This window comes from Physeter macrocephalus, chromosome 7, assembly GCF_002837175.3.
Source record: "Physeter macrocephalus isolate SW-GA chromosome 7, ASM283717v5, whole genome shotgun sequence".
NCBI classification, from domain to species: Eukaryota; Metazoa; Chordata; class Mammalia; order Artiodactyla; family Physeteridae; genus Physeter; species Physeter macrocephalus.
The window spans coordinates 34,104,738-34,113,802 of record NC_041220.1 but is presented as its reverse complement, the minus strand read 5'-3'; positions in this window follow the sequence as shown (position 1 = coordinate 34,113,802).

The window sequence follows — 9,065 nt, the reverse complement described above, 5'->3', positions numbered from 1 at the left end:
ATCAGCTGAGCAACATTACGGAGTACCTGCTGGGTAGATACCACTGCTCTGGACTTCAGTGGGGTTGGGAAAGCAGGGAGTCCTCCACTGCTTGCCTTTTTCATGGTGGTGAGGAAATAAAAACACAAAATGAAAGCCACTAGGAAAGTTGTTTTTCAAAACACTAAGCTAAGCCGCTGTGGAGGGAGAAAATGAAATCACCAATTTGTTTCGGCTCCAAAGGCAAACTATAAATGAATATGGAGGTCCAGCTGGCACCCAGGGTTGAGCATCTAAGTAGGCACGGGTGTAGCAGTTAAGGTAAGGCAGGCTACTATAACAGATAAACTTCAAAAGACAATGTTTCTTTCTCCTTGGCATAAAGTCCTACAAACTGGGGAAGGGAGGGATGCGGAAGGAGTCTCTGCTCCATCAGTCCAGAGTCCAGGCTGGCGGGGGCTCTGCGCTCTTCAACAGGAAGGTCCCAGTTCTGCCCCAGCATTGACGTCCATCCTGCAGATGGGGGAAGTGGGACAGGATTGAATGTGGCCTGTCTCTAGGGCCGGGGCCTGAAAGCCACACCTACCTCTGCCTCCGTGCTCCATTGGCTAAACTTTAGTCACGTGTTTGTTGGCAATCTGTATATCTTCTTTGGAGAAATGTCTGTTTAGGTCTTCTGCCCATTTTTGGATGCGGTTGTTTGTTTTTATGTTATTGAGCTCCAAGAGCTGCTTGTAAATTTTGGAAGTTAATCCTTTGTCAGTTGCTTCATTTGCAAATATTTTCTCCCATTCTGAGGGTTGTCTTTTGGTCTTGCTTATGGTATCCTTTGCTGTGCAAAAGCTTTTAAGTTTCATTAGGTCCCATTTGTTTAATTTTGTTTTTATTTACATTTCTCTAGGAGGTGGGTCAAAAAGGATCTTGCTGTGATTTATGTCATAGAGTGTTCTGCCTATGTTTTTCTCTAAGGGTTTGATAGTTTCTGGCCTTACATTTAGATCTTTATGAAAGAATGCTCAACATCATTAATCATTAGAGAAATGCAAATCAAAACTACAATGAGATATCATCTCACACTGGTCAGAATGGCCATCATCAAAAAATCTAGAAACAATAAATGCTGGAGAGGGTGTAGAGAAAAGGGAACACTCTTGCACTGCTGGTGGGAATGGCCATCATCAAAAAATCTAGAAACAATAAATGCTGGAGAGGGTGTGGAGAAAAGGGAACACTCTTGCACTGCTGGTGGGAATGGCCATCATCAAAAAATCTAGAAACAATAAATGCTGGAGAGGGTGTGGAGAAAAGGGAACACTCTTGCACTGCTGGTGGGAATGGCCATCATCAAAAAATCTAGAAACAATAAATGCTGGAGAGGGTGTGGAGAAAAGGGAACACTCTTGCACTGCTGGTGGGAATGGCCATCATCAAAAAATCTAGAAACAAGATGTGGCACATGTATACAATGGAATATTACTCAGCCATAAAAAGAAACGAAATTGAGTTATTTGTAGTGAGGTGGATGGACCTAGAGTCTGTCATACAGAGTGAAGTAAGTCAGAAAGAGAAAAGCAAATACCGTATGCTAACACTTATATATGGAATCTAAGAAAAAACAGAAGTGGTTATGAAGAACATAGGGGCAGGATGAGAATAAAGATGCAGACCTAGTAGAGAATGGACTTGAGGCTGATTCACTTTGTTATAAAGCAGAAACTAACACACTATTGTAAAGCAATTATACTCCAATAAAGATGTTAAAAAAAAATTTAGTCACATGGCCATACCTAATTGCAAAGGAGACTGAGAAAATAGTCTCTGTTTGCTCAGGAGGAAATGGGGATGAGTTTTCAGAGCAGCAGTCCATCTCTGCCACACAGGGCATGGTGCAAACTCCAGGGACACTAACACCTGTTTGAGAAGCCTAAGACCTGTTTCTTCCATGTCTTCATTTTTGCAGCTAAATCCAAGTGTTTAGACTCCAGGTTCATAGTACCACAGGCAAAATTCACACAGCACAGTAACAAAATAGACAGGGTAAAAAAAAGGGAAAAAAGGATAAAACGGACTCTGAAAGGGAAAAGCCAAATGAAACTTATACTGAGAGGGAAAAATCAACATTCACCTTCTCTGCTTACACAAGACTCTGACGATGAAGCTTCTGAGAAACCAAGGCAGCATCCACAAAGCTGCATCGGCTAAATTTAAGCCAGGCCATGCTTCTTTCTCAAAACAAGGGTGTTTGATTGATTATTTCTGTGTTACAATTCCTGGTTTTTGTGACTCGAACCTACATCTCCAGATCGTACAATTTGTGATGATCATACCTTGTTCTGGACGAGCTCAGGTCTTAGCACTTCTGGACCCCAGTGGAATGGCTTCATTTATTGGCAGGTCTAAGCCAGGTACCTCTTACTCTTGTGGGTCTGCCACTGGACCTTTCTGGGGTCCATGTGGCTCAGGCCAAAAGAAGCTCAGGCTGAAGTTTCCCCTCTCATCTTCCATACCCTTCCACCTTCCTGTGAAAACCTTGCTTTGGAGTGCATATCCTCTCAGCTTCATCTTTTTAAATCACAGCACACAATAAGGAATTTTACATTTTCACCCAGTACAGTGAGTGCACGCACACATACACACACTTTAAATAATTTTCTCGAAACATTTCTTTTTTTTCTTTTGCGGTACACGGGCCTCTCACCGTCGTGGCCTCTCCCGTTGAGGAGCACAGGTTCTGGACGCGCAGGCTCAGCGGCCATGGCTCATGGGCCCCGCCGCTCCGCGGCACGTGGGATCTTCCCGGCCTGGGGCACGAACCCGTGTCCCCTGCATCGGCAGGCGGACTCTCAACCACTGCGCCCCCAGGGAAGCCCCATTTCTTTTTTTTATTAAGAATGATACTTTCTGGGAATTCCCTGGTGGTCCAGTGGTTAGGACTCGGCACTTTCGCTGCCGAGGGCCTGGTTTCGATCCCTGGAAGAACATTCACCTTACGTGAATGTGTTTGTCTGTGTACCCTCACTAGGGTACAAGTTTCTTTATTTAGCTGAATGCTCAGCACCTAGAAAGATACTTGAGACAGAGTAAGAACTCAATAAATAATTGATGAATGAATAAATAATATATCTCCTCCCCCTGTCCTACCCTCTGTCCCAAAACTGTGCTTTCACCAGGATTCTAGGTAAAAGATACACAAGTTTCCCAATCATGGCCCAAGCCAGAAGCCTGGCCTTTGGCCTCAGATGAGGATCCCATCTGTCATGCCTCCCAGTGAATCTAACTCTCTCTTCCATGGAGTTTGATTTCTCCATCCTCACTGCATGGCCTTGGTTCAATGTCATGTATCCTTTTGCAAATTTGATGAAAGCTATGGGTCCTCTTCTCAGGAAAATATGCACACAAACACCATATTTTTCACAAAAGAGTTTCTAGATTCTCCAAAGCCCAGTGAGGACACCCCTCCCCAGGCACCACTATGTCCAAGGATAAAAATCTCTGTCTCAAAGGCTTCTTACTTTTCACTTGGATAACTTTGATGTCTGCTATGATCTGAATGTTTGTGTCCTCCCCAAATGCATATGTTGAAATCCTAACCCTGCAGTGTGATGGTATTTGGAGGCGGGCCCTTAGGAGGTGACTAGGTCATGAGGGGTGGTGCCCTCATGAATGGGATTAGTGCCCTTATAAAAGAGACTCTGGAAAGCTAGCTTGTCCCTTCCTGCATGTGAGGTCACGGTTGTCAGTGAGGAAGTGGGTTCTCATCAGACACCAGATCTGCTGGCACCTTGATCCTTGGACATCCCAGCCTCTAGAACTGTGAGGAATAAACGTTTATTATTTATAAACCAACCCATTTATGGCATTCTGTTACAGCGGTCTGAATGGACTAAGACAATGTCTTTTGACAGGTCTCCCTGACACCACTCCTACCCCTCTTTTGGTCCACTCCCGACAATAGCTACTCAAGTCATCTTTTAACAGTGCAGTTTGTCCATGGCCTTTCACATGTCCCCTGTAATGCCTGTCAATGGTCCCCCATCACCTTTAGAATAAAATCCCAAGTCCTCTGTGTGGTTTCATGGTTCTGCTTATTCCTCCAGCTTTAGTCCTTTAGCGCTCCACATCCACACTCGGCTGGAGTCATTCTGAAAATTCGCTCTCACACCTCCTTGCCTTTGAACATTGAGGTCTTTTGCCCTTCTGGGTGCCTCGCCTTCCATCTGCTTGGCCATCTGCCACTCATCTTCCCCCAAACAGCACAAGGCTCATCGTGAAAGTACTCCCTGATCACCTGGGGCTTAGTGAGGGGCTCTTCTCCTATCAGACTCTATTTGATCCTTCTCTTGTCCATTTCCCATGCCAGATGGGGCATCACTGAAGACAGGAGCTGCTTTGTTCATCTCTGTGGCACATAGTAGGTACTCAATAAAGGTGTGTTGGGTGACTGGATGGAGTGATCAGGTGAAAGACAGAGGTGGCAGCAGGACTGTTGGATTCACATCAACGATGCAGGTGTAACCAACACAGCATCCAAAATAGGAAAATCCATATTTCCACAGAAGATAAACCAGACGGTTCTTTGATTTACAAAAAGGATTCACCACAGGGGGCCTCTAAATAGTGGGTGCTTTAACCATTCTCTGTTAAGTGTTTGTTTACAGATCATTAATCATTTTACAAAAGAGGCCCAAAGCTAAAGTGCAGCCAATTGGAGCCTTTAGAACTGAATCATGGGGCTTCTGTAAGTTAACAGGAAGAAGGATTCGATGTTAAGCTATTCAATTAACAGGTAATTTTTCAGGAATGAGCCAGAGAGAGAAAGAACGGGAGAGAGGGAGGGAGGGAGGGAGGGAGGGGAAGAAGAGGAGGGCCACAGGAACAGGAGCAACAGTCTACATTTCAACAAGGACATCTCCACTCTTTTGCAGGGTGGGGTCAGGGGATATTAGGGGGCGATGGGGGGGATGGATCCAAAATGATTAGAGACCTACAAGTAGGCCGTCACAGTAGTTGGTAAAGACAGCTCTGAATTTATAGTGAAGACAAGGAGGTTGAGAGATCTGGTCTTGGCCGTCATTGTGCACACAACACGTTAAATGTATTTACTTTGGCGCCACCCCTAAAGGTCATTCATCGCTTCATGAAATATCCATTGAGCACCTGGGACACACCAGACCATGTGCTAGGTCTGGGCAATCCTTTGCTCTGATGGATCTTGCATTTTAGAGGGAGGAGTAAACAATCAACCAACCAACAAACAAGATAATTCCCTACAGTGAGATTGGGGAGCACAGCAATAAGGGGGTCACGTGCTGACAGGGAGGAGATGGACGGCAGGCGAGGCAAAGGAGGCCTGTCTGCTAGGGTCTCATCTGAGCTGAACCCAATGGAGAAGGAAGCAGCCATGGAAAGACCTGCAGGAAGTCACTGCTGGAGGAGGGACCATCAGAGTCCAAGGCCCTCAGATTATTCTAAATGCACTGCGAGGCCACTGAAGGGATTTCATCAGGAGATGACAAGATAGATTCACTTATTAAAAAAATCATCATTCTGGAGACTGTAGAGAATAGAGTCTAGAGGAAAAAGAAAGAAACTCAAACTCTCGTTAGGAAGCCACGGCACCCTCCAGGTGGGAGATGATGATGGCTTGGACTGGGGTGGTGCTAGCTGATTTTAAATTCTTCAAAATTTCAGGGGATAAAGTGATTACAAATGAGATGCTGTGGTTTTCAAATCTCAGTGGACTTAAGAATCATTTTGAGGACTTGTTTCAAATGCAGGTTTCCAGGCCCCAAATACCCAGGTAGTTTTTAGAAATTAATTTTTAAAAACTGAGAAATAATTCACATATTGTAAAATTCACCCTTTTAAGCTGTACAATTCAGTGTGGGGTTTTTTGTTTGTTTTGTTTTGTTTAATTTTTTTGTAGTACTTTCACAAAATTGTACAATCATCACCACTATCTAATTCCAGGACATTTTTATCTCCCCCAAAAGAAATCTATATTCATTAGCAGTCACTCTCCATGTGCCCAGCCCTTGTCAATCACTAAACTACTTTCTGGTCCCTATGACTTTGCCTATTCTGAATATTTCCTATTAATAGAATCATACAATATGTAGTCTTTTGTGACTGGCTTCTTTCACTAAGCATAAGGTTCATCCATATTGTAGCATGTATCAGTACTTCATTCCTTTTTATGGCTGAATAAAATTTCATTGTGTGAACTTATGCCACATTTCATTTATCCACTCGTCAGTTGATGGTCATTTGAATTGTTTCTACTTTTTGGCTATTATGAATAATGCTGCTATGAACATTTGTGTACAGGTTTTTGTATGGAAGTATGTTTCCAATTCTTATGGGTATATGCCTAAGAAAGTGGAATTTCTAGATCATGAGGAACTGCCAAATTTGTTTTCCGCAGTGGCTGAATCACTTTACATTTCCACCAGCAACGTTTGAGGGTTCCAGTTTCTCCATATCCTCAGCAACACTTGTTATTGTCCTTCTTTTTTTATGATAGCTATCCTAGTGGGTGTGAAGTGATAGCTTTTTGTGGTTTTGATTTCCATTTCCCTAATGATTAGGGATGTCGAGCATCTTTTCATGTGTTTATTGACCATTTGTAGATCTTCTTTGGAGAAAAGTCTATTCCAGTGCTTTGCCTATTTTTTTAATTGGGCTATTTGGGTTTTTTTTTTTTAATTTAAAGATCTAATTGGCTTTGCTTAATGGTTCATGAATTGGGCAGTATTCCATCTTAGCAGACAGAAGTGCCTAAGAGCTGTACAAATGGAAGATTTTGTAGGCAGAAGGATGAGGGGCAAGGAAATTATTCCAGCAAAGAATGAATTGTTTCAGGCAAGGTCACCTTCCCTTGGGGGATGGCAGGGGTCTATCAGGCAGATTATGTCACTAGTGCTGACTAGGTACTGTTTGGATATATTTGTTGTTGTTGTTGAGTTGTAGTACTTCTTGATATAGTCTGGATATTAATTCCTTATCAGATATATGATTTGCAAATATCTTCCTCCATTCTGTGAGTTATCTGTTCATTCTTTTGATAGTCTTTTGATGCACAATAATTTTTAATTTTGATGAAATTGAATGTATCTGTTTTTAAAAACTTCTTGATCATTTGTGTCATATCGAAGAAACTACTGCCTAATCTCAGGTCATGAAAATTTATGCCTCTTTTCTTCTATGATTTTTATAGTTTTAGCTCTTACATTTAGGTCATGATCCATTTTGAAGTAACTTTTGTGTACGACATGAGGTAAGAGTCCAACCTAATTCTTATGCATGTGGATATCCAGTTTTCCCAGAACCATTTGCTGAAAGGTCTATTTTTTCCCCCGCATCGAATGGTCTTGATGCCCTTGAAGAAAATCAATTGCCCATAAATATAAAGGTTTATTTCTGGACTCTCAATTATATCCCATTGATCTACATGTCTATCCTAATGCCAATGCAACACACTCAGATGGCCGAAGAGCTACATTTGGAAAAAATTTTGTCCAAATTTCAGTTGCTGTAAATAAGAGTTAATCTAGAACAACGGTTCCCAAACAGACTAAACATGAGAATCCTTACAAGCGTTTCAAAAAGAAAAAATCCTGATCTCTAGGTCTCCCTTTCCCCCGTCCCCTTGGCCTCTCCAAAGGTTTTAATCCAGCAGATGGCTATACGGCTCAGGAACCTGTTTTCACAGAGCCACTCTCCCGATCATCCAGTATTGGCAATTGCTGGTCCGGGTGATCATTTAAAGTCATTGCCAACACAAGGGACCTATAATGTTAGGAAAAGAGAAAATATGAGATGGAAGTTTGACCCTGAAACATGTTAAATAATGATCTTATGTGTATTTGGCTGTCAGAAGGCATTTAACTGATGAAAAAAATCTGAAGCTGATTCTATGAGAAACAACTAAAGTTGAAGGACCAGTGTTGCTCTAGGATGTCTAAACTGGGAGGGGATAATCCACATTTCAGTGTTAGTGAAGATGTGGGACTGAGCCCAAGGCCAGACACTGTGCCCTCCTTGGTGTCTGTCTCTCCCACTAAACTTTGGGTCTTCTCAAGCAGAAACAGGATCTATTCCTCTTTGGATCTCCAATGCCCACCACTGTGCCTGCAAATTGCAGATGTTCAATAAAATGTCGAATTGAACTGAACACTTTCTATGTTTAGTCAAATGCATAGATAAGGTCCAATAGCAGGCTTTACATAAAAATGCTGGGTATGTGTTGCTTTGAAAACAGAACTGGGAGGGAATTAAGCAGTGGGATTTAAAAGATTATTTTTAAAAAAACACATGCGATTATTTTTGTACCATGTTTATCATCGCAGTCCCTACCCACCTGCCTACTGACTGTATTCCTCAGGGTCCCAGCAGGAAACAGATGGCTCGCCAGCGTCGAATGGAGAAACTATTTCCAGAGGAGTGGGTAGAATGAAGAGGACACCAAGGAATGAAGTCCTGGGACTAGCAGAAACGGGATGTCCTAGCCATCCCCTGTGCCCAAAGGGACCAGAGCACGGAGCAGGGTGGCCAGAACCTAGCGAGAGCTGGAGCCTAGCGGGGGCTGCACAGCAGGGCCTGCAGCCACAGGATGCAACGGGCAGAAAAGGGCAGAACGTTCCTCCAAAGGCCAACTAGAACCAGCAGCACACCCACCCAAAGGAACAGGAAGACATGGACAGATTCCACAACAAGCCATGGCAAAAAAGAACCTGAGGGAGCTATGCTGCAGCAAATCAGTGAAGCTTCTTAGTCTGTGGCTTGTCTGACTTTTTTAGAAGGTTGAGCTTTCATTAGTTCATTCACCAAATACTTGAACCTTTTTATGTTGGAAGCCACTGGTTTTGGCTCTGGGGATACAAGGACACCGTGGGGAGTGGGGGACACAGGCAGGGAATAACAGCACAGTACAATAGCGCGATGGTGGGCGTATTCGTTTCCTAGGGCTGCATAGCAAAGTACCACAAACTGGGTGCCTTAGACAGCAGAAATTTGTAGTCTCAAAGTTCTGGAGGCTAGTTCTGGTGTGAGATCCAGGGGTTGGAAGAGTTGATTCCTTCTGAGGC